Source organism: Pseudophryne corroboree, chromosome 1, assembly GCF_028390025.1.
Source record: "Pseudophryne corroboree isolate aPseCor3 chromosome 1, aPseCor3.hap2, whole genome shotgun sequence".
NCBI classification, from domain to species: Eukaryota; Metazoa; Chordata; class Amphibia; order Anura; family Myobatrachidae; genus Pseudophryne; species Pseudophryne corroboree.
In genome coordinates, this window is record NC_086444.1 from 1,000,452,673 (window position 1) to 1,000,479,832 (window position 27,160).

General features: G+C 42.8%; 1 long non-coding RNA gene across 1 annotated transcript in view; it reads left to right on the forward strand.

Moving 5' to 3' along the window:
- Positions 1–391: 391 nt before the first annotated feature.
- Positions 392–27,160, forward strand: part of LOC134982078 (uncharacterized) — a 41,378-nt gene continuing 14,609 nt past the window's right edge. Inside the window, exons 1-2 of the long non-coding RNA XR_010190956.1 lie at positions 392–483; positions 10,788–10,954. This is a non-coding gene — a long non-coding RNA (uncharacterized LOC134982078). The remainder of the gene's footprint in view (positions 484–10,787; positions 10,955–27,160) is intronic.

A 27,160-nucleotide genomic window follows, 5' to 3' on the forward strand; every position in this document is an offset into this window, starting at 1 on the left:
AGAAGTGGATAGTGTTAGTGCTAGTGGTTCATTAAATACATTTTAAAACAAAATGTCCTTAACGGCATCAGAAATATTTTGGCATAACAGGAAGAGCTATCTTCTGCTTGCAATAAAACAAGTTTTCCCATCGACTGAAAACATTGTTGGCATAACTTCTAGTATTTGTGCTGTGATATGTTAGGACATAACACACGCACTAAACTTTAACACTTGGCATTTTGTCTGATTAATCTAGTCCTGGTTGTTGCAAACAAGATCTAAAAATAAACTAGAGGCAACAGTAAATAGGAAATAAAAGTAATAGGACGTACTAGCGAGGATACACAAGACACTTTTTAGAACATGAAAAATAATGTAGAGCTGCTGAGCAAAAGCTATCCTTTCCTGAATGGGACATCTTAGCTTGTTTTGACGGGAACACATGCATCAATGTGGCATCTATTGCAAGCAGTGTTTTGCTCCTTCTATGGAAGCAAAAAGGTGGGTGAAGTAGAGGATTCATTGGAACACTGAACTAGCTAGTTTATCATGCAAAAGATTAATTTTTCCATGACAAGATATTCTAATGGAGTTAAATTGATATAGGAGTCACATTTAAAGAGCTTGTCTAATCTCTCAAAATACCTGATTTAATACCCCTGTAAGAATTGGCTCCCAACAAAATTAACCCTAGCGTGAATGTGTGTGCGTGTACATGTGATAGGGAATATAGATTGTAAGCTCCACTGGGGCAGGGACTGATGTGAATGAGCAAACATTCTCTGTAAAGTGCTACGGAATATGTGTGCGCTATATAAATAACTGGTAGTAATAATAATAATAATAATAATGATAATAACAATAATAATAATAATAATTTAGAAGGATACTACTTTATCCACCTTAAAACAAAATCACATCTACAAATATCATATGAAGCAGTGGCGCACCCAGGGGGGGGGGGGTTCCGAGCACCCAGAAACCCCCCTCCACCAAAAAAATATATATATATATTTTTATTTATTTTTTGCTGCATGAGTATTATTAATGGCTGTCTAGCGTCCTCTGCAGCCTGCTGTCTTCCTGGTGGCACTTGTAAGTGCTTAATAAAAGTTTACTTAATTATAGTACATACAGTATATATCCATGTGCATGCATATATATATATATATATATATATAAACACACACACACACACACACACGCGATATATATACATGTGTATATATACGTGTACTGTGTGTGTGTGTGTGTATATATATATATATATATATATCCAATGAATCTGCACTCACTGCTGCAAATTACATCATGGGCGGTGCTCCATAAAGGGCTCTCAAATAGTCCAAAATATATCCAAGAAGAGTACAGGCACTCACCACTTCCTTGATGATAATTAATTTATTATACCTCACAGGTGTATCTCATATAGAGATGAACGACAGCATGTCAGCAAAAATGTCGACGTTTCGGCTCCATCCGAGCCTTTGTCAAGACAGACAAAATTACATCAGATTAACACCCAGCAGCCTGATGTGATTTTGTCTGTCTTGACAAAGGCTCGGATAGAGCTGAAACGTCGACATTTTTGCTGACATGCTGTCGTTCATCTCTATGTGAGATACACCTATGAGGTATAATACATTCATTATCATTAAGGATGTGGTGAGTGCCTGTACTCTTCTTGGATATATATATATATATATATATCCATCAGAGACGTGCGGTGGGGTGAGGCAGAGCCTTTTCTGTCATACTTACGTTTAAAGTTTAAACCAGAGTTTTGACATGAATAAAATATATGAAAAATTCTGATAATTTGTTTGAAATATCTTTTTTGCATTATTCTAATAAAGCCCAAACTCTAGAGTCAAAAATCTATGGCAGGTGAGGCAGTGCCTCACCTGTGTATCCTTTCCACACATCTCTAATCAAACCTAACCAGATTTCCAGGATTTTATACTGCTGCACCTGTGTATAATGTCCACATGTACCCTTTGGCTCATATATTGCATGTAAATCTGGCTCTGGGGTTAGCCAGTGCCTCCTGAGCCATTTAGCTTACCGCACGTCACTGATATCCATTAGGTCCACACTCACTGCTGCAGTCCACAACATGGGCGGTGCTCCATAAAGGGCTCCCAAGAAGTCCAAAATATATCCAGAGAAAATACAGGCACTCACCACTTCCTTAATGATGAAGAAATTTATTACAACTCACAGGTGTATCTCACATAGAGACGGTCAACAGCATGTCAGCGAATAGTGTCGACGTTTCGGCTCCATCTGAGCCTTTTTCAAGACAGGTAAGATCACAACAGGTTCACACCCAGCAGCCCATAACACACACCAAACCCCGGATCACCTATATAGCAAAGGCACATCACAAACCCCGCCCATCAATCATCCAACAGGAAGTGGCTTGGAACAATCGTATTGCAGTGTCCAATCAATGATAAACATAAGGACCATCCACTGTGTCAAAACATCAAGTAAGCACACTACTTTTGCACTTGAATAAAACTAATAAATTTGGCCCCATCGTATGCCAACTTGTATATGCATAAATATGAATCTAGTAACATTATACCAAGGTTTGGGTCTAAGTGTTTATTTTTTGTTCGTTATATTGACGATGTTTTCATTATTTGGCTAGGGACCGACACTGAGTTTTATGAGATGATTGACCACCTCCATAGTCTAGATAGCCCTATCCGTTTCACCTATCACATTAATCGTGATAAGGTGAATTTTTTAGATGTGACTCTTTTTCGACACAAAGGAAGACTTGCTTCGACCCTCTATAGAAAGGAGACTGACAGAAATACACTCCTTCATGCCTCCAGTCATCACCCCGTTCACCTCAAAGAGAGCTTACCGATCTCGCAGTTCATGCGTGTGCTGCGTAATAACACCACACATGAGGACACTGAGTCACAGATTGAGGCGATGGCAGAGAGATTCTATGAACGTGGTTACACGAGGAAAACCGTTGCAAGATGCCTAAATAAAGCAAGGTACAGGCACTGCCAGATAGCCCAACGCGTTTCGTCAATCAGACTTCATCAAGGGGTCAAAAGTCTGATTGACGAAACGCGTTGGGCTATCTGGCAGTGACTGCATACCAAGTTAAGGAATCTTTTATTATTTATTCATTTTAACTGGTATTATATTTTATGTGTGTATCCTTTTTATCACATTTTTTAGAAAAAGATTTGTTGTTTTAAATTTATACGTGAATAAATTGTATTTTATATTTTTAATTATTCACCTAAAGTGTGAGTTCTTTTAGACACCATTGGTCGCTAAACCCCCTCCCCCCAATTGTGTACCAAATTTACGATACAGGGAACCGCCACCCCTGTTTGGGGGTAAGCAGACGCCCTTTTAAATTCTTAGGGAGTGTCAGATCTATTTGTTTGGTATAAATCACATTCAGGATAAGTAAACGTTGGTGAACACACGTGGCGCAATAATTTCTTTCTATTTCTATATATATATATATATATATACAATTCCTATGGGATCCGGCACTCACTAATAGAAACTTTACTGTCCCTGTTGCCTTCCGATAAACGCAGCAAAGCTGCCAGACATATGTAGGTATTCGGCGGCACTCAGGAAATAAATCACACAGACGCAGCCACTTGAAGCAAGCCAACGTTTCAATGCTGTCGCATTTTCGTCAGGGCATTAACAAAATTTAAAAACACTCACCATTTTATGTGCTCCCCTCACCATCAAAGTCCGCGCCGCCGGCTCCACTTCCGGTAGACTGACGCATTTCTGTGACGTCACCCAGTGCGCCCATCACCATGGAGACAAATAATACACTGAAAAAATACAATACAGTGTGCAGCATAATCATACGATCCTGCACAGGTTTTACAAAGTAAATAAATATTGCTTATTCGATGTACAGATATATTAAGGGACCAAACCAGAAAGTTTAAAGAAAACTATTGAGACCTGTTTGTTCATTTAACCCCCGAGGATTTAAAGTATCCAATAAGAAAATCCACCTAGCCTCACGCTGCAGTAGCATCTTTGCCCTATTGCCACCCCTTGTTAATGGGGGTCTATGGTCTATGATTTTATGTTTAAGGGAGGTCGGTGAATGGCCAGCTGTAGCAAAATGTCTCGCCACTGGTTGTTCGCTATTTCCAGACAATATTGCTTCACGTATAGCATATCTATGTTGCCCCATGCGTACTTTGAACGCACATTCTGTTTTCCCTATATAGTATTTGCCACATGGGCAAATCAGGGCATAAACAACAAATTTTGACATGCACGATACTCTGTGTCTGATTTTAAAACTTTTTCCTGTATAAGGATTTTTTATAGTGTCCCCAGTGAGCATATAGCCACACGTGACACAACCTGTGCATTTAAAGCACCCATTTTTGGGTGTTCCCAAAAAGGTGACATTAGATTTCTTATCAAAATTTGTGATATCACTGTGTACAATGTAGTCACGTAGGTTTTTACCTCTCGAGTAACTACACATAATTTGTTTGTTGTGTATGCTGGGCAGTTCTTTGTCCGTTGTTATTATTGGCCAATTTGATCGAATCGTCTTCCTAACTTTATTGCTAGCAACATTATAGCGGTTAGGCCATATGATCTTATTGGCTGTAGACTTCTTAGGTTTGGATTTGAGTGTTTCTGATCGGGGGATTGCCATGACCTTCTGTTTTAATTCTAGCAGTGTCTGTTTTTTGTACCCCCTAGCCACAAACTTATTAATCATAAGGTCTAATTGAGAAGATACCTCACTCTCATCGCTGCAAATACGTCTCACACGTAGGAACTGTGAGAAGGGCAGACCTTTTTGTATATTTACCGGGTGATGACTAGTGGCACTTAACAGTGTGTTACGATCCGTTGGCTTTACGAATAAAGATGTTTTCAAGCCAGTATCAGTTTTAATAATTCTCACATCCAGAAAGTCAATTGAGACTTTGTCAGTTTTATAGGTAAGTTTTACCGGACTATTACCCATATTGTGTTTCTGAATGACTTTAGCCAAAGTTTCTTCATCCCCCCTCCATAGGAGCAACATATCATCTATGAAGCGGGTATAATATATGATATTCTGCTGAACGACTGGATCTGAGAAAAAGATATCACGTTCAACAGATATCATATAGGCATTTGCATATGCCGGAGCTACCGAAGCTCCCATTGCACAACCGGAGACTTGGAGATAATGTCTCCCATCAAAGTAGAAATAGTTCTTATTTAATACCATCTCAAGGAGTGCACAGAAGAAGTTCACATTAGGTCCCTTGTACCAAATATTGTCTGTGATCAATCTTCTGGTAGCCGCTATACCCTCACCATGAGGGATGCATGTATATAGCGACGTGACATCTATACTACACAGTATGCAATCAGGATGGATCTCTCCCAAATCAGATAATTGTAACAAAAGGTCAGTAGTGTCCTTCAGGACATAAGTCGACTTTTGTACACATGGTTGAAGATATGTGTCTAGGAAGATAGATACTGGTTGAAAAATAGACCCCCTGGCAGAGATAATCGGTCTACCAGGGGGGTGCACCAAATCTTTATGCACCTTCGGAAGCGTGTACAACAAAGGTTTTATAGGAAATTCAGTTTTTAACACATTAACAATTTCACTGGATATAACCCCAACTTGAACAGCATCATCTAATAACAAATCCAAAGCTTTCTTATAATCAGCTGTCGGATCGCACGGCAGTAAACGATATACAGTGCCATCAGACAATTGACGCAAGATCTCACGTCTGTAATCAGACACATTCTGTATTACAATTGAACCGCCCTTATCCGCTGAGCGGATGACGATGTCTTTTCGTTCCCCCAACATCTTAAGGGCTTTAAACTCTGCTGATGTTAGATTCGAATGTCCTTTATTGGACCTGGTATCCAATGTATCTACTGTTGTATCCAATATCCTAATAAAGGATTTGATAGAGGCATTGTTCGAGCTGGGATCAAAATTAGACTTTGGTGCCAATTTTCTTAGTTCCTCCGGTATAGGGTTTGTATTCCCCACAGATGTACGGGAACCGAAAAATTCTTGTAATTTTAATTGTCGGTTCAACTTGAAAACTTCTGTTTTCCACAAAAATGGGTCAAAGGCAGTGGTGGGTACAAAACTCAGTCCTTTCTTTAATACATTAATTTCATCTGTAGAGAGTGGGACTGATGACAAATTGAAAATTATTTCTTGGTCGGCAGGGTTGGTTTTTTGCGTGCATCGCTTCCACTGGCCTCCTCGTCGGTTGTATTGACGTTTGCCTCGCGATGTTTGGCACGTGTCTTCATCCCTAAAGGGAGAGATCTAAACCTTCTCCCTCTCCTCGACCCACGGTCACTGTCACTTGCAGACGTGGCTGAATCTTTGGTAGATTTATAATTGGGATTCCTCCCAACGCGCTGGCCTCCCCTTTGCTGCTGCTGGGGTAATTGGGATCCACCTGTTAGCCAACCATATACATTGTTGGATTCGTAATCACCATTCACCTTCGTGAATTTTTCACGTTTGTATTTCAATAAATCACGTTGGTAATTTTCCACTTGTTTGGTCAGCTTATCCATCCAATCACAGGTTTTATCCTCCATCAGAGTCTTCTTATGTATAGCTTCAAATGCCTCTATTTTGTTTTTGGTAACATTCAGCTCTCTGGTGGCCTCTTCTATCACCAGTAATATTAAATCTAGAGAACATTTGTTTAAAATTGCGCACCATCTTCTGCAAAATGCCACGTTATGGCGACCGATAGTCGGTACATTCTTAACCCGGAAGCCTCTGGGTAATTTTTTCTCCTTGAAATATTCAGACAGTGTTGCACCGTGATAATAAAAGTCCGTCTCACGTTTCTTCAGCTTAAAGAGGTCCCTATATAACTCTGTCACAGGTATGCTGGAGATGTCCGTAAAGACTTTGTTCTTATATACTATACTCTCAGCATCCATATCAGAAAAAGAGAGGATGTCTGTTGCATCCAATATGACACGGGTAAATTGATCATTGGTATTATTCTGTGTCTCCATTGTTAAGCTCAACAGATTAAATGGTATCTATCCACTAATTAGTGATGAAATGTCCCACCTGTGAGCTAACAAAAAATGTGCTTTGACGACAAGACGAATATCACATATAAAAGTACCTCACCAGGGTGCCTTGACCAGGAGAATAACGACTTCCATGCCACAGAAGGTTACTTCTCTTTATGCAATTCCTATGGGATCCGGCACTCACTAATAGAAACTTTACTGTCCCTGTTGCCTTCCGATAAACGCAGCAAAGCTGCCAGACATATGTAGGTATTCGGCGGCACTCAGGAAATAAATCACACAGACGCAGCCACTTGAAGCAAGCCAACGTTTCAATGCTGTCGCATTTTCGTCAGGGCATTAACAAAATTTAAAAACACTCACCATTTTATGTGCTCCCCTCACCATCAAAGTCCGCGCCGCCGGCTCCACTTCCGGTAGACTGACGCATTTCTGTGACGTCACCCAGTGCGCCCATCACCATGGAGACAAATAATACACTGAAAAAATACAATACAGTGTGCAGCATAATCATACGATCCTGCACACAGGTTTTACAAACGTCAATACAACCGACGAGGAGGCCAGTGGAAGCGATGCACGCAAAAAACCACCCCTGCCGACCAAGAAATAATTTTCAATTTGTCATCAGTCCCACTCTCTACAGATGAAATTAATGTATTAAAGAAAGGACTGAGTTTTGTACCCACCACTGCCTTTGACCCATTTTTGTGGAAAACAGAAGTTTTCAAGTTGAACCGACAATTAAAATTACAAGAATTTTTCGGTTCCCGTACATCTGTGGGGAATACAAACCCTATACCGGAGGAACTAAGAAAATTGGCACCAAAGTCTAATTTTGATCCCAGCTCGAACAATGCCTCTATCAAATCCTTTATTAGGATATTGGATACAACAGTAGATACATTGGATACCAGGTCCAATAAAGGACATTCGAATCTAACATCAGCAGAGTTTAAAGCCCTTAAGATGTTGGGGGAACGAAAAGACATCGTCATCCGCTCAGCGGATAAGGGCGGTTCAATTGTAATACAGAATGTGTCTGATTACAGACGTGAGATCTTGCGTCAATTGTCTGATGGCACGGTATATCGTTTACTGCCGTGCGATCCGACAGCTGATTATAAGAAAGCTTTGGATTTGTTATTAGATGATGCTGTTCAAGTTGGGGTTATATCCAGTGAAATTGTTAATGTGTTAAAAACTGAATTTCCTATAAAACCTTTGTTGTACACGCTTCCGAAGGTGCATAAAGATTTGGTGCACCCCCCTGGTAGACCGATTATCTCTGCCAGGGGGTCTATTTTTCAACCAGTATCTATCTTCCTAGACACATATCTTCAACCATGTGTACAAAAGTCGACTTATGTCCTGAAGGACACTACTGACCTTTTGTTACAATTATCTGATTTGGGAGAGATCCATCCTGATTGCATACTGTGTAGTATAGATGTCACGTCGCTATATACATGCATCCCTCATGGTGAGGGTATAGCGGCTACCAGAAGATTGATCACAGACAATATTTGGTACAAGGGACCTAATGTGAACTTCTTCTGTGCACTCCTTGAGATGGTATTAAATAAGAACTATTTCTACTTTGATGGGAGACATTATCTCCAAGTCTCCGGTTGTGCAATGGGAGCTTCGGTAGCTCCGGCATATGCAAATGCCTATATGATATCTGTTGAACGTGATATCTTTTTCTCAGATCCAGTCGTTCAGCAGAATATCATATATTATACCCGCTTCATAGATGATATGTTGCTCCTATGGAGGGGGGATGAAGAAACTTTGGCTAAAGTCATTCAGAAACACAATATGGGTAATAGTCCGGTAAAACTTACCTATAAAACTGACAAAGTCTCAATTGACTTTCTGGATGTGAGAATTATTAAAACTGATACTGGCTTGAAAACATCTTTATTCGTAAAGCCAACGGATCGTAACACACTGTTAAGTGCCACTAGTCATCACCCGGTAAATATACAAAAAGGTCTGCCCTTCTCACAGTTCCTACGTGTGAGACGTATTTGCAGCGATGAGAGTGAGGTATCTTCTCAATTAGACCTTATGATTAATAAGTTTGTGGCTAGGGGGTACAAAAAACAGACACTGCTAGAATTAAAACAGAAGGTCTTGGCAATCCCCCGATCAGAAACACTCAAATCCAAACCTAAGAAGTCTACAGCCAATAAGATCATATGGCCTAACCGCTATAATGTTGCTAGCAATAAAGTTAGGAAGACGATTCGATCAAATTGGCCAATAATAACAACGGACAAAGAACTGCCCAGCATACACAACAAACAAATTATGTGTAGTTACTCGAGAGGTAAAAACCTACGTGACTACATTGTACACAGTGATATCACAAATTTTGATAAGAAATCTAATGTCACCTTTTTGGGAACACCCAAAAATGGGTGCTTTAAATGCACAGGTTGTGTCACGTGTGGCTATATGCTCACTGGGGACACTATAAAAAATCCTTATACAGGAAAAAGTTTTAAAATCAGACACAGAGTATCGTGCATGTCAAAATTTGTTGTTTATGCCCTGATTTGCCCATGTGGCAAATACTATATAGGGAAAACAGAATGTGCGTTCAAAGTACGCATGGGGCAACATAGATATGCTATACGTGAAGCAATATTGTCTGGAAATAGCGAACAACCAGTGGCGAGACATTTTGCTACAGCTGGCCATTCACCGACCTCCCTTAAACATAAAATCATAGACCATATACCCCCATTAACAAGGGGTGGCAATAGGGCAAAGATGCTACTGCAGCGTGAGGCTAGGTGGATTTTCTTATTGGATACTTTAAATCCTCGGGGGTTAAATGAACAAACAGGTCTCAATAGTTTTCTTTAAACTTTCTGGTTTGGTCCCTTAATATATCTGTACATCGAATAAGCAATATTTATTTACTTTGTAAAACCTGTGCAGGATCGTATGATTATGCTGCACACTGTATTGTATTTTTTCAGTGTATTATTTGTCTCCATGGTGATGGGCGCACTGGGTGACGTCACAGAAATGCGTCAGTCTACCGGAAGTGGAGCCGGCGGCGCGGACTTTGATGGTGAGGGGAGCACATAAAATGGTGAGTGTTTTTAAATTTTGTTAATGCCCTGACGAAAATGCGACAGCATTGAAACGTTGGCTTGCTTCAAGTGGCTGCGTCTGTGTGATTTATTTCCTGAGTGCCGCCGAATACCTACATATGGATTTTTAAACTTAACACCATAAGCCCCATGGGCTTAAATGAGAACATCGCATGGAACTCTCTGCACTAATGTGGTACCGAATACAGATGGATGTACTATGTTGGACTTTAGATTATTGTTTACAGAACCCCTATATTATACAATATAGAGTATTATTGTTTGTCCTTAGATCAAGGGAATCACTATGTAGGCTGATAGACACCCTATATTTATGGTGATACTAAATTGGATTCCACCCCTCTAATACCTGGGTGAGGTGATCACAACATGGATCCTGTGGCCATCAGCACCTCCCTTAGTTAGGCTACCACGGCCCCCTAGCATTAAAGAACCATTGTTCCATATGTTTCATATGTTTTATACATATCACACCCCCATGTAATGCCACCACCTCTATGTCTATGTCTTATAAAAGATTTCACTACTGTATTTTAACACAGACATTTTGTGCACGGGTGCGCCACTTTTTTACTCATTGTTCACTTATTTTGATTCTGACAGCCCCGGCCAGCGCGATCCTATGCGCCGGCTGCTGCCATAGCAACCCGACGCTAGGAAGCGTGACGTCACCCAAAGCGGAACCCGGAAGTCCAGGGAGCGCGAGGGAGACAGAGTGGCCGGCGGCGTCCGTCCTCACGTGTGGTTGGCGGGGTTTCACGGTTTATAAGGTAAGCTTCTAACACACACATCACATACACCTTGAAGAAGGGGCGATGGGCCCCGAAACGTCGGTTTACTTATGTATCTTGTGATGCTTTGAATACACTCACTTTGATTGACTAAACCCTGGAGTGCCGCTGATTTCTTTCTGCTTATATATATATATATATATATATATATAGGTGTATATACGGTATATATACATGTGTAGATATGTATGTATATATATACACACAGACACACTAGTTTTACGGACCCAGCATATACTGGGTCACCTCAGTCCCCACCCCCGTGATTGGCTCCACTCAGTTCTGGAAACCCCCCCATGCAAATCCTGCATTTGCCACTGTGAAGACTTGTAAATCTCATGTAGAAGATTGGTGTTCCATGCACAACCCCTATCTCTGGACCACATTTCAATGACAGTAAGTGGGTGCAACTACACGGCTGAGAAACATTGCAGTCAGTTCCTGTCCTGTGATTTGTATAAACAGTATATAAAACTGAACGCTGTTTATACAATATGACAGGACCAGAGTGATTCAGGATTGTTATCCACATCATCACATGGCAGCACAAGTTATTTGTCATTAGTAGCTGGGCCAATGCCTGATCGTTAAATCATGCAAGGCATTAGTAGCAATTATTGCTTTGATTAGTATACTTCAAGAAGTTTTGGGAGAGGATTTACGTGGGTGAAGGGCTACCATCAGCCAGGGCAAGGCCATCGATCTGGGCAGTGACCACAAAGCTAACATAGAGGCATAGCCAGTTTAAGGGGGGATTCAGGGCATACTGTACCCTGGGCCCCCCTTTGTCAGGCCCCCCGACCAAAGCACACTGACATAACTAGCTTTCCCTTTTAAGCAGCAGCAGAACCAGCAGCCACATTGTGAGCAGGACAGTATGCAGTGCAGGAGTATCATGTTTAATGAGCTACTCCTGAGTCCTGTCCCAGTGTGTAGTACAGAGGCTGCTGCTATTCTTGCATGTGACAAGAGAAATTCTTTTATTTTTCTAAGTGTATTTTAAGGTTAAGTTGTCTTTGTTACACTACAAGAAAATTTTATAAAATAGTTGTCTTTCAATTAGGTGGAGCTATAACATTACCCAGCCATTATTAAACTATTAGTTTAAAACTAATATACACCATTGGTTTAAATTTAATATACACAATCCATACCTCCTTCATGACCCATTCCAGGAGGAGCAACGTGCTCTTTACCTGAACTTCCTTCTTAATTTATGATTGCAATCACCTGATTTGAAATACCTTTCTTATCAATTAAATAGTTGAACACAGGTGACACCAATCATATATTATGTGGGAAGTCCAGGTAGAGAGCATTTTGTTCCTCCTAGAATGGGACATGTTGGGAGGTATGCACAATCTAATATACACCCCCCCCCCACCACCACCACCTTTCACCGGGGCCCCCCTGTCTTAAGTGCCCTGGGCACCCCTAAAGCTTAATCCGGCCCTGCATAGAGGGAAACAATCTGCTTAGAGTACATATCTATTTTATTAAGAAATAGCTCCACCCATATCTTAGTAATTACAATAGCTATTACATCAATGTCACAATGGGTCCAAAAGTAACTGCTACTGTAGGAACTAAGGGGCTAATATAAAGTGAGCATAGTGTTAACTGGAACAGTGTACCATGGGGGTTAATTCAGATCATTCTGATCGCTGCAGCAAATTTGTTAGCTAGTGAGCAAAACCATGTGCACTGCAGGGGGGGGGGGGGGGGCAGATATAACAGAGTTAGATTTTGGTGGGTGATATTGTTTCTGTGCAGGGTAAATACTGGCTGCTTTATTTTTACACTGCAAATTAGATTTCAGTTTGAACACACCACACCCAAATCTAATTCTCTCTGCATGTTATATCTGCCCCCCTGCAGTGCACATGGGGGGTAATTCTGAGTTGATCGCAGCAGGAACTTTGTTAGCGGTTGGGCGAAACCATGTGCACTGCAGGGGAGGCAGCTATAACATGTGCAGAAAGAGTTAGATTTGGGTGGGTTATTTTGTTTCTGTGCAGGGTAAATACTGGCTGCTTTATTTTTACACTGCAATTTAGATTGCAGATTGAACACACCACACACAAATCTAACTCTCTCTGCACATGTTAAATCTGCCTCCCCTGCAGTGCACATGGTTTTGCCCAACTGCTAACAAAGTTCCTGCTGCGATCAACTCGAAATTACCTCCTAGGTTTTGTCCATTAGCTAACAAATTAGCTGCAGCTAGCTGCAGATCTAAATTAGGGGGTTCATTCCGATCCGTTCGCACGCTGCGGTTCATCGCAGAGGTGCGAACGGGTCAGAACTGCGCATACGCGGCGGCCGCTTTGCGCAGGCGCGTCATTGCCCGGCGACGGCTGTCGCTGGGCAGCGGCGCCACGTCCGAAGAAAGCGGTCATAGCGGTGATCGCAAGAAGATTGACGAGAGGAAGGCGTTCTGGGGCGTCAACTCACTGTTTTGCGGGCGTGGAGATCCAAACGCAGGCATGTCCAGGCGTTTGGAGGGCGGATGTCTGATATCAATTCCGGGACCTTCATCGCTGGATCCATCGCACAGGGTAAGTAACTGCAGGGCTAGTCTTGTTTTACACAAAACTTTTTTAGCACAGCAGGGCTGCACAAGCGATCACAGCCTTGCTATGCTAAAATACACTTCCCCATAGGCGGTGTCTAGTTGATCGCACGAGCATCAAAAAGTTGCTACGTGCGATCAACTCGGATTGAGGGCCCAGGCCCCTTGTGCCTTCCCACTACACATGGGATATGTGCTAATGCAGATTTGTATTATTCTGCCACTATAGCCTGCCTGCATCAGGACGGGCAAAACTGTGTGTTATGAGGACATTCTGACATGTGCTAAGCACTAATACTGACATACAGTAATACTCATATCCACAATAATAAACTGTAAATATGTAAACTATAACAAAAACTATAAATAAATTGTGTAAAATAAATTAAACGTATAAATATATATTTAACGTATAACTTGCAATATATATGATGAATAAATATGTAGCGGAAACTGATATAAAAAGATCTGTATAAAATAGCATATACTGTATACTAATAAACAATAAATTAAATGTGTTATAAACTGCAAATGCACCAGTCAAAAATCAGTCTGTAATGCAGAGGTTTCCAAAATGCGGTCCTCAAGGCACCCCAACAGTCCATGATTTAGACAGGTATATCCATGGCTCAGCACAGATGGTTAAATCAAATTGACTTAGGTGCTAATTAAGTCACCTGTGGCCAAGTATGGATACATTTAAAACCTGGACCGTTGGGGTGCCTTGAGGACCACGTTTGGGAACCTCTGCTTTAGTGATTGAATCCACTGTAACCGTATTTGTATAAAACAGTAGGGTATATTTTCCAAGATCAGGTTTTTCAAAGCCAACAATTCTCAGCGACTTTAATAGCTGGAATCTGGAATAAAAAAGGTGATAGTAATACACGCAAAATTGTTTTGCGTGTATTACTAAATGCAGCCGAGAAACTGAGGCTTTGAAAAAACAATCTTTAGTAAATATACACTAGTAGTAAATTTCAGTCATTGGCCCCCCAATAAATGATGCACTTCAGTGCAGTCTATAGGATCCCCACTGTATGAAAATAAACAGACGGCAATGTTGTGGCCCTAAGAACACATATGAAGGAATGATGTGCACTACTTATACCCCTTTCACACCGCACAAATAACCCGGCATCGACCCGGTATCGACCCGGCATATTGCCGGGTTGGCGTGCGGTGTGAAAGGGGCATAGCCCAAATCACGGGTCACCTGACCCGGCAATTCAACCCGGGAATAAAGCAGTGTTATACCCGGGTTGAATACCGGGTCAGTGGCTGCGTAAACGGGCTCCCGGGTCGATGCGTCCCGGGACCCGTTTACTACAGCAGGGAGAGGTGGCGCAGAGATGATCTCATCTCCCAGCACCACCTCCGCCCTGCCGCCGGCTCCACCCCCTGCTGCTATGGCAACCCACCCGGCATATTGCCAGGTCAGGGAAGCCTGCAGCAGCGGCCAATGCTGGATCCCACACGGGAAGGACCCGTTTCCAATTCCTGGGTGGGATCCGGCATTGGCAGTGTGAAAGCGGTATTACTTACTCCAAGGTAAGCTGAATCCTGTGATTAGTGACATCCAATATTTCCAACATTTGCCAGGACAGAGAGGGTGGAAACTATAGGTCCGATTCAGCATGGATCGCAGAAGTGCCGAAATCGCTATTTGCGTGTCCGAACTGTCGAAGTCAAAAATATTACATAAAAAAGAACATACAAACCACACACATTATGAGTTACTATACTTGCAAATACGTGCAGCGAGCACAGCAATATATGGTAATACACGCATTTACACGGACATGCCACAGAGATGGATTCGACTCTTATTTCATGCAGTACATAATTATAATAATATCAAGCGCCAGATATCATGATGATTTAAAATTATATATAAGGAAGTAATGTCATGTATCTGTATTATTTGAACGAAACCAGATACACCTGTCATATTTGAGATTTAATCAACCAGATTAATGTGTATATTCATTTGATACGTGTTATTAAGTTGTAGGACATTGCAACAAATAATTATGATTAAATGTATAAAAGCTTAAATCACTTTTATTAGAACAATAGATATTCCAAACAGGTAGTGGACAGGAAGCTCAGGCCAGCCCCTTTTGATGTCTGATTTGGCTGAACCTGTTTAGCATATACACAGACAAGTGACTCATCATGAATGAGAAAGTTCCCTCCCCCAAACTAGATAACACATTGCTGATCACACAGGAAGCCAGTTTGCTGTTTTGTACCAGAGGATGATGGAGTTGCTTTTAGACCAGATCCTGCATGATTTTACAGAAAGAGAGAGAGAGAGAGAGAGAGAGAGAGAGAGAGAGAGAGAGATATAAGATGCATTGAGGGAATGGTATTGTATGCTGGCCTGTAACTGTAACTGTATGTATTTTGTATTAACTGATTACTGTGCTATTGTATCCATGTAACTATAGGTATACTGTACATTGTAATATATTTTGAGTCCATATCCTTTTAATAACAAATATATATACATCAATGAGCTTTGGAACTCATAATGTGTGGCTGTATTGTTTTCTCTTATGGGATGCAGTGTTTTGCTATGTATAGTGCACATTCATGGCACATGGTAATAAGAGGTGCAGGCGTTTACAATATATATTAGAGCGGACATTTTAAACATTTGTGAGAAAGCAATTTGGCATTCACAGATGAGGGCTCTTACGGGATATCAGGGTCTTAATGATGCACTGTACATTACAAACGTGGCTGTGATCGACCGGCTCCGATGGACGCATCGTGACGCTGATGAATAACATCCACGTGTATTGTTGTGTTATCAGTAAGCCAATGATATGAAAAAATTCAAGGGACAATGTGTTTCTCATAATATTTAAAATGCTAAAATGTATTTTTATTGTTGCAAAACAATAAGTCATATTGTGTTTGATTCAGATTGTATTGTTTATCTGTTAAGTAGGTTTAATAGTACATTTAAAAGTTGCTGCATAGCCTTGATATAGTTTTTTTTTTAACTCAGGCCTAAAATAACTTCTGGTGCTTGTATAATGTGTTATTTCTTTGTGACAAAGGAAGCCGCATGGTCTGTCCTCCATTTTGGACTAACCACATGGCCTGTCCACCATTTTGTGTAAGCCTCATGGATGTGGAAGGGGGAAGAGCAGTGGCCATTTTAGGAAGGTCATTTTCTAAATAGCTGAATTTCACTCTGCTCAGAACAATCAGTTTCATTGGTCACATCAAGCACAATTTATGAGTTACCAATGCATTTATTTAACCCATGCCATAGTCAATTACAAATAGTTTCAGTTGGGCCTAGTGAGGGTAAATGGTGAGATAAGTTTTTTTTCCTGTCCTTCTTCTCTGTGCGTAATTACTTTACATCAGATAGAAAAAGGAAAGAAAGAGTTGGTTTTGTTTTTTTTTCCTTCCAAGACTTGTAGAATCTGCTTACAGGGAGGATAGCCATTGAAATGCTAATTAACTGGTTCAACTGCTTTTTCTTAGCAGGCAAAAGCACATAGCTTTGATATGCAAATAAGAGGTAAGGTGTCTCATAGGAGACCAGTGAATGGTACATATATATAATATTATTATAATTATGTGTATATTTATATCAGTGTATGTTCTGCAAGATAGCTATCCAATCTGAATCATATCATTTAAATTATTGATTATTGCTAGTCATTATAGATCTGTGTGAAATAGGATACATTTGTTGCTATATAGGTAAATTTGAAATAACAGTATTTTAAGGAAGTAAGTGTAAAGACACAAACGCAGGTCTGCATAAAAGTTTATACAGAACAAGTTGTGTCTAGTGGGCAATAGTAATTAGTATTGTTCACATTTAGAGAGTTGTGTGATTTGTTTTATTGCGTATGCACATTGGTACACATGGTACGGAATGTGAGGACAGCGTACAAAAACGTGCATGTGGCGCAAGGCCGCACACGTGGCATAGGGGTACGCACGGTTGCGTAATTACGCAAGCTTGCGTAGGGTTGTGTGCGCATAATAAAAGCACATGATATTTGTTCAATTAAAGCGGGACAGTAGCCAGGCTACAATAGCACAAAACTATCTGATTTCAAAAGCAGATTAGTATAAAACTTTTGTTTAAACTGTATTGCCTCTGGGGTAAAGCTGCCTATCTGAATGAATTAAAATTTTCTGTACAGAAAAACCAAAGTGTATTTGAGTGAGTGAACATAGGAGTGAGTGGATATTGAACCCAGGGAATTCGAGATCCCGTAGTGTGGTACATCAAGTAAGTGGAGGCTTGGTGGCGTGAGGCGGCTGACTCACGTTAGTATAAGGTTTAATACGCAAATCGTGAGGAGATTTGCAGAGGAGCGTAATAGGGAATTGTGCATTGTGTAGTATTGAAGTAAAAAGGTTTTTTGTTACGCTCCGAGCTGAGGGTCACAGTTTGTACATTGACCCGTGGTTGTACGACAGATAGGTAACAAGTACCTATACGCTGTGCGATTGGACCGCGCGTTTGTGGGTGCGATAGATAGCGCAACTTGATATCCCTTTTACGAGCTTTTGCGTAAAATTGCGGTATCATTAGCGCTGTATAGAGCATACGCAAGCGTAATTTGTGTGGGAGTTTTCGCTGGTCTCTCTCAGGAAAATCTCCAGCGGCGGATATTTACTGGAAAAGGTAAGTCACTCCTAACACTTCCAGTAAATAGAAACCAATAGGGCCTCACTGGGTACGCGGTGTTCACTATTGGAGTGAGTCGTGTTACTCAGCGGAGAAGGAGCGAGTGAAAGCGCTAGGTGTCTTTCACCGTCTATCTGCGGTGTGCATTGGGGATTGCGTTTATTGGCAAAAAGTCTGCATTGGGATCCAATTGCACAAGCAGTGGGCGTTTGGTAGCTAGGGTTCAGGCTGTAGAAGTGGGACCGAAAAAGTCAGAATTGCGACCGAGAGGGTCAGCAAGGTTTATTATGTGTGAAAAGTATGGTTCACACATGGAGGCATTTTGCAATGAATGGTTACGTATGACTGACAAAGATAGGGTACCATTCCCTAAGGTGGACAGCTTTGAACCAGAGGTATTGCAGAACTTAAGGATAAGAAAATGTCTGATAAAATCCCGAAAACAAAGGGTCAGACATACAAATTGTTTAAACCTGTGTCAGCAAGAGGGGTTGGTGAATTTGATCCTAAGGTATTGCAGGTGGTATGTCTAACCAAAGTCATATAAGACAAGAATGGAAATATAAGAACTGTTTAAACATGTAGCAACAATAAACAAGAAGGAAAAAAAAAAAAAGAGAATGCAAGTACACCGCCATATGTAGATGTGGAAGCAGTTACGGCCAGCATACAAACTATAGAAAATAATAAAAATATGAAAAATATGACTGTAACCTATATATGTACTAATGAATGTTGAAGTTTTATTTAGGAGGAGAAGGTGACTGGTGCTCAGAACAAGGGAGATGTTATGAAGTGAGTCCAGAGCACCAGGACGTAATGCTGGGAAAGGGGAATGGAAAGGGAATAGCCCCTGGTGCCCTATCTCCATTGTCTCGCCCGTGCTGTCAGTACACTCTTGCGAGACTATGGTTGCTTGAGCCCATGGCAGCCGCGTTTGAAGGGCGGATTACGTCTGCCCAACTTCGATGCCCCCTCAGATCTTAATGAGAGACAAAGAGTGAACCGAGACAGGGTGATAACAAGGGGCCCTCTAACTAAACAACAAGGCCAGGGGCTACTAACAAACCTAAAACCAAAGTATGTGCGGCTTGCCGCCAAAGGAAAAGAACAACAAAGGAAATGCTGACCACACGCCGACACATACTTTTGTGTACCGGTGGTGACAGCATAAGCAGAACCCTCTGCAAAACACCAGTGACAGAAATAATAACGGAATACAGCGGCCTAGGCCGACGGATGCGGCAGAGCCGCTACTCACGGAACCGGTACGAATACTGGCAAACGGACAGGAACCCCCAATGCTGCCGACACAGACTCTCAGAACTGGAGGACAGGCAGAATCCTAAACGACAGACCGGTGGACACCAAGAAGCCAGAAACTCGACCAGGCATAGGCAAAGCCACAGGACTTCTGGACAGGAACGCTTCACGGCAGGATACGGGATCAGACACAGGAATCGACACAGGGACTGACACAGGAATCGACACAGGAAGCAGCTCAACAGACACTGCTACACAGGAGCTCAGGAACTGGCAGGAACAAGCTCAGAACTCAAGCAGACTGTAAACCTAGAAATATCACCAGCGTCTGTGAATTGCACTCAGCCAGCATATAACAGAGAGGCCTAATTAATAATGTCATGCAGCTGCCCTGTTGCATGACTCCAAACTGACAAGATGCAATTAGCAGCCAGGTGAGGCTGAACACATGGGAACAAGCTGCAATTACACAGACTCACCACCGGCAGCAACAAGAGTATTCTTAAACAGAGCAACGGGAAATCCTGGCCTGCAAGACAACTTATAAACATAAAATAGGAATGAACCACTACCTGTGGTTCATAACAGTATCCTCTCCTTAAGGGTGAGATCCGAGCACCCCATGACACCCACGGGGAACATAAACAGAAGTATAACATAAAATACATAACCAAAATGCAAAATGGAAATGAGCCACAGCCGTGGCTCATAACATTACCCCCCCCCCTTGAGGAGGGGTCAAAGGACCCCAAAATTCAGACTATCCAACACAAGGGATACAAAAAAAACCTGACACACTGGTCTAACAGACAAGAAAACAGAAACAAGCTGTAACAACAGCCTGTAACAGTGCCCTCCCCTTGACGGTGGCCACTTGACACAAGACAAGGAAAAAACAGTTTTTTTTATACACCACAAGGCAAGAGTCAGCAATATTTATTTTTCTTTTTCTTTTTACCTTGTGCTTGCTTGGCGACACCAGGAAAGGAAGAAATCTCTGACTCAAAAAATTCTTCAAAACATAAAGGTCGAGCAATCAGATGCTTCTTCTGTCTCCTACCAGAGTGCCCCGGCATATAAGAAACCTCATCAGTTTCGGAATCTGAAAACAGACCATAGATTGGTTCCATTCCCCTAGGTACCGAAACTTTAGAAGATTTCCTGTAGGGAGAAGATAGAAAAGCACATCCAGTAGCCAAAGCAATGGGCTGAGATTTTTGTGCCGAGTTTACAGTATACAGTGGACTCTCAGCATGTAAGACGGGTGACCTAGAGGAACCTGAACCAATTTCTTTGGAACCATATCTCTTAATAACTGCATCACTGAATGCCGGGGGATCCTGAAGAATGGGATCTTCAGCTTTCATTAGACTGGTTGCCCACTCAAAAGGCTCTCCTCTAAAGGAATAAATCAGATAGAGCACAATGTTCTCTGAAGTGATGCTCAGAAATGGTCTAGACAACAAAATGGTGTAATAGTGTTTGTAAAGCGCCAGAAATTGGACTAAGTCCCCATCAAAGATTATAGATGTTGATATATCAACAGAGTCAGGATCTGCTTCCTTCCCATCTGACTGACTAGAGTGCTTAGCTAGGACCTGGTCACTATTGACCTTACTCGAGGCTGAGACTTTCTGAACCCCACCTGGGGCAGTGATTTTCTGAACCCCACCCGGGGCAGTGACTTTCTGAACCCCACCTGGGGCAGTAACTTTCTGAACCCCACCTGGGGCAGTGACTTTCTGAACACCACCTGGGGCAGTGACTTTCTGAACCCCACCTGGGGCAGTGACTTTCTGAACCCCACCCGGGGCAGTGACTTTCTGAACCCCACCCAGGGCAGTGACTTTCTGAACCCCACCCGGGGCAGTGGCCTTTGGGAACCCCGCTGGGGTCAGCACCTCGGATTCTTTTACTGGGACCGAGCCATCGGCCTCCCCCACTGGGACCGAGCCATTGCCTCCCTCACTGGGACCGAGCCATCGGCTTCCCTCACTGGGACTGAGCCATTGGCCTCCCTCTCTGAGTCGATAATTATCGAAACTCCTCCCGGGACTATGACTTCCGGGACTTTTGCTGAAGCTATAACCTTCAGAACCTCCACAAATGCTATGCCTCTTAAGTTCTTTCCTGGGGAAGCGACCTCTAGACCCTTCTTAGAGGCTGCGTCTCTTGAGACCCCACTTGGGGATATTACTTCAAAGATCCCTTCTGGGGTTTTGCTTCTCGAGTTCCCTTCTAGAACTATGGTTTTAGATACCCTTTCTGGGGTTGCGCTTTTCAAGTCCCTACCTGGGGTAACAGCTTCTGAGACCCCATCTGGTATGGAAACCTGAGCTATAATATTTGATGTCCCTCTATAAGCTAGAGCATCGGGTACCGTTCCAGCACTCTGGGCATCGGGTACCGCTCCAGCACTCTGGGCATCGGGTACCGCTCCAGCACTCTGGGCATCGGGCACCGCTCCAGCACTCTGGGCATCGGGCACCGCTCCAGCACTCTGGGCATCGGGCACCGCTCCAGCACTCTGGGCATTGGGTACCGCACCAAGATCCTGAGCATTGGGCACCTCTCCAGGACCCTGGGCAACGGGTACCACTCCAGGACCCTGGGCAACGGGCACCACTCCAGGACCCTGGGTAACTTGCACCACTCCAGGACCCTGGGCAACGGGCACCACTCCAGGACCCTGGGCAACGGGCACCACTCCAGGACCCTGGGCAACGGGCACCACTCCAGGAACCTGGGCAACGGGCACCACTCCAGGAACCTGGGCAACGGGCACCACTCCAGGAACCTGGGCATCGGGCACCACTCCAGGGGCTTGCAACTCTGCTTCAACAGGAACCTGAAGAGAGGAGAGAAACATTCTCTTTTGATTCCTGAATCTATAATGGGGCTCCCTTGCCCAAGGACCCCAATTATAGGACAGAGAGCTTTTTAGTGTGGGTTGTGTGACAAGCACCTCTGCCACAGTAGAGACAGGAGTAGGTCTTGTATCCTGACTCAACTTGGCCAGAGGGCAAGACTCGTCACCACACTTTGGCTTGCGCAACTCACAGGTCTGCAGATAGTGGCCTAAACCCCCACAATATAGGCATAAGTTTAAGTTTCTGCAACGCAGACGCTCCTCTTCTGAGAGCCTGGGCCGCAGAAAACTTTTAAACCTTTTCTCTTCAATTAAACCAGAGGATTCTCTTGTCACCATACTGTGAACAAGAGTCTCTTTAGAGATAGATGTACTCTCAACGACTTCTGGCAAGATGAGCAAGATTTTAGTCAGAAGGTTTTGCAGTTGCTTTAAGGACTGCAAAACTTCTAGTCGCTCTGGTCTCAAAGCACTGAAAGCAGATTTCAGGGCTGAGAGAGATGCCTGCAGGGCTTGCATAGTAGACATAGGAGGATTTAAAACTAGACAAGACAAGACAAGGCAAGACTAGACAAGGCAAGACTGAATTTTTAAACTAGACAAAACAAGACTGTTTTTTTTTAAACACCGGACTGGATTCTTTTTTTTAAAAACACCGGACTGGATTCTAAACACCAGACTGGATTCTAAACACCGTACTGGATTCTAAACACCGGACTGGATTCTGCACACTGAATTCTAGACAGGACTGGATTCTAAACACCGGACTGGATTCTAGACTAGACACTGGACTGGGCCAAAAAAGAAAAAAGTTTTATTTCTTTTTTGTGGTATGGCTGGTGATAATGTTAGGTTCCTGGTGCTCAGAACAAGGGAGATGTTATGAAGTGAGTCCAGAGCACCAGGACGTAATGCTGGGAAAGGGGAATGGAAAGGGAATAACCCCTGGCGCCCTATCTCCGTTGTCTCGCCCGTGCTGTCAGTACACTCTTGCGAGACTATGGTTGCTTGAGCCCATGGCAGCCGCGTTTGAAGGGCGGGTTACGTCTGCCCAACTTCGATGCCCCCTCAGGTCTTAATGAGAGACAAAGAGTGAACCGAGACAGGGTGATAACAAGGGGCCCTCTAACTAAACAACAAGGCCAGGGGCTACTAACAAACCTAAAACCAAAGTATGTGCGGCTTGCCGCCAAAGGAAAAGAACAACAAAGGAAATGCTGACCACACGCCGACACAATACTTTTGTGTACCGGCGGTGACAGCATAAGCAGAACCCTCTGCAAAACACCAGTGACAGAAATAATAACGGAATACAGTGGCCTAGGCCGACGGACGCGGCAGAGCCGCTACTCACGGAACCGGTACGAATACTGGCAAACGGACAGGAACCCCCAATGCTGCCGACACAGACTCTCAGAACTGGAGGACAGGCAGAATCCCAAACGACAGACCGGTGGACACCAAGAAGCCAGAAACTCGACCAGGCATAGGCAAAGCCACAGGACTTCTGGACAGGAACGCTTCACGGCAGGACACAGGATCAGACACAGGAATCGACACAGGAAGCAGCTCGACAGACACTGCTACACAGGAGCTCAGGAACTGGCAGGAACAAGCTCAGAACTCAAGCAGACTGGAAACCTAGAAATATCACCAGCGTCTGTGAATTGCACTCAGCCAGCATATAACAGAGAGGCCTAATTAATAATGTCATGCAGCTGCCCTGTTGCATGACTCCAAACTGACAAGATGCAATTAGCAGCCAGGTGAGGCTGAACACATGGGAACAAGCTGCAATTACACAGACTCACCACCGGCAGCAACAAGAGTATTCTTAAACAGAGCAACGGGAAATCCTGGCCTGCAAGACAACTTATAAACATAAAATAGGAATGAACCACTACCTGTGGTTCATAACAGTATCCTCTCCTTAAGGGTGAGATCCGAGCACCCCATGACACCCACGGGGAACATAAACAGAAGTATAACATAAAATACATAACCAAAATGCAAAATGGAAATGAGCCACAGCCGTGGCTCATAACAGTGACCTGATTGTTTTCAGCCATTTCTCATGCACCCAGAGGACTATCCAACCGGTAAAAGAAGAGCAGTAGCCTGTGGGGGAAGTGGCTGAGACCAGTGGAACAGGTAAGTATGGTATCATTTGTGTACATATATAGTAAAACCCAAAAATAAAACAAAAAAAAAATCAAGAAAGTAACGTCAGAAATGGAGAAAAACCTGTCCGCACATTAGTATTTGCCAGTAGGAAAGCGGACAGAGACAAGGTAACCACCGGGTATTTCTTTCAGTTACCATATAAGAAGTATTCATTCCTAGTAATGCCCCTAGTCAAGATGAGCTCGGAAATGTTTGTTGGACCATGTGCAGACCCTTAATACGGGATGAGAAGGATTGAATGAATACTTCGCATGACCTAGAAGCTTGTTAAACTTTTTTTTTTTTTTGTCTCTTGCAGTAATAGAAAACTCTCCATCTGGATAAGATCACTGGTAAACACTAATTCGGCAAATGGGAGGTGGCTGTCTCTGTGTAAATGGACTGGCCCAATAAGGCATTGAGTGTCAGGGTGCAGACTTCTTTGCAAAATTGGAAAGGGGTCACAGTAGCTAATCTTAGATAGTGTGCTACTGAACATCACAAGAATAGTGCTAGGCGCAGAGAACAACAGGTGGAGAGGTTGAGGACGGTAAGTATACTGGCACATACAGGAAAGACCCATCAGTCCAAACCCCAGATCCCTAATGGTCAATAATATGTTACACTTGTAGGAAGGAAGGGCATTTTGCCAGAGATTGTAGGAGTAGTAGGACACATAGTCAATATAGATCCCCAAGACAGAAAACACAAGCCACATTATTAAACACATAGATGGGACCAAGGGACATATAGTAAGGAATCATAAGCGATATAGAAAACCAGATTCGGCTAATGGGAAGAACAAAATAAATGCAACATTACCCTTTGACAAAACTTGATGATATACATATACTGTGCTCCCGCTCAGGAAGTCCAAAGTATGTTAGACACCCACGAAGACTAATGTCGCATTCTGCTGTTCTAGATGCATGTCCATCACAGGTAGAGGAAATTATCTCACAGATACCAGGTTCCCTATGAACTTAGGATGGACAGGACACTGGATTGATGGCTGGGATAGTCCCAATAGCGATACGACAAACAGAATTTTTTTTAAGGGGAGTAGACCAAGTATAGAATCACTTCCCCGTAGTGCCCAATCCAGTTGTCAAATTTTTATAAAATCTTCTTCACCTCTACAAACTCATCTGTCACCAACCTCTATTCTGTTTCTCTACAGTTTTCCTCTTCATCTTTTGCGTTCACACAGGGTGGTACAATACATGGACCCAATTACAGTTCAAACTCCACATGCCTAGGTCCTTCAGAGTTCTGCCCGAACCCAGTATATCTCAACAGCACGATGACACCAGTATTACTGCAGTGTGCCTTGTCATGCACAAAGGGTGGAGAATGGGAATACAGGTGAAGGGAAATTTTGTATAGACACTATATGCCTGTTGGTGAATGGCAAACCTGACATTTTCTTTTTCATTTTCTTCTTCTTTCTCTCCTCTAGAGATGTTTTTTTTTTTTAGTTATGCTCATGGTACTCTACTTTGCAAACACACGATAGTAAATTAAAATGAAAAATTTGTGTTCCCTACAGGAAAAGGCAGTCTGGAGGACAAAGGGGTATGGCCAGGAGTCCTCAGGACTGTGGACAGGTGGACACGGTAAGCCAGTAGCCCCCAGAGCATACCTTCCAAGTCTAGCTGAGATGGCACACGGTCTGACTCATCTAGGCAAAGAGGGTATGTGCAGGCTGATGAGAGCCTACTGGTGTGCGCCAGGATTCTATTCTCATGCAGGTAAGAGAGCAATTACCTGTCTTGCTTGCTTGAGGAAGAATATTGGTAAAGCAATACCAACAGAGCCATCCCATATCCCTCCTGCAGACGGATCTTTTCAGGAAATACAAATCGACTTCGTACAGTTAACACCCTTTAGGAATTATTGTTATGTATTGGTGTGCACTGATGTTTTCTCAAACTGGGTAGAGGCATTTCCTGACACCACAGATGCTGCTGTGTTTACCGCAAAGAAAAATTGCGCAGAAATTTGTGTGTAGATAATGGTACCCCTAGAAGTAGGAGCAAAGCTTGAAATTGTACTATTGTGATCATAAATACTGCCACTAGTATTATGTAGCTTCGGAACCACTCCCAGATCTTCACTCAACGAATCACCCTCTTCGAAATTTGTTTTTGTTTTTGTTTTGGTATTTGTGTCTTTTTTGGGTTGTTTTTGGAAGACAACCTCATGTCATGATTGATCCGCACAATGATCAGAGATGCACCAATAAGGTGACAGTACAGTACTTTATCGAGATGAGCCAGCATTTGAGAACTTGACAAAAGAACTGTTGATTGCTGGTATGCCAAGTGCTAACTGTCTTGATTGTGAACCAAGAGACTGTGTACGCTCAGGTTGCCTAATAGACAGGTGGGAAGGACCATACCAAGTTTTGTTGACAGCACTGTCCCAGTGAAAGTAGCCGAGAGAGAGACTTGGGTCCACGATTCCCATTGCAGGAAAGTCGGTAGTCCGGAAGGAACTCGTAAATGGAGTGATATCGCAAAAGTATCACCAGAGACTCTGTTCCGTGAAGACTGAGAGGCGGCACTGTTGAACACTACCTGAGCGTACTAAAGGATTGCAGAAAGACCAGTCATTGTAATTGATTTGTTATGAACAAGAGTTGTT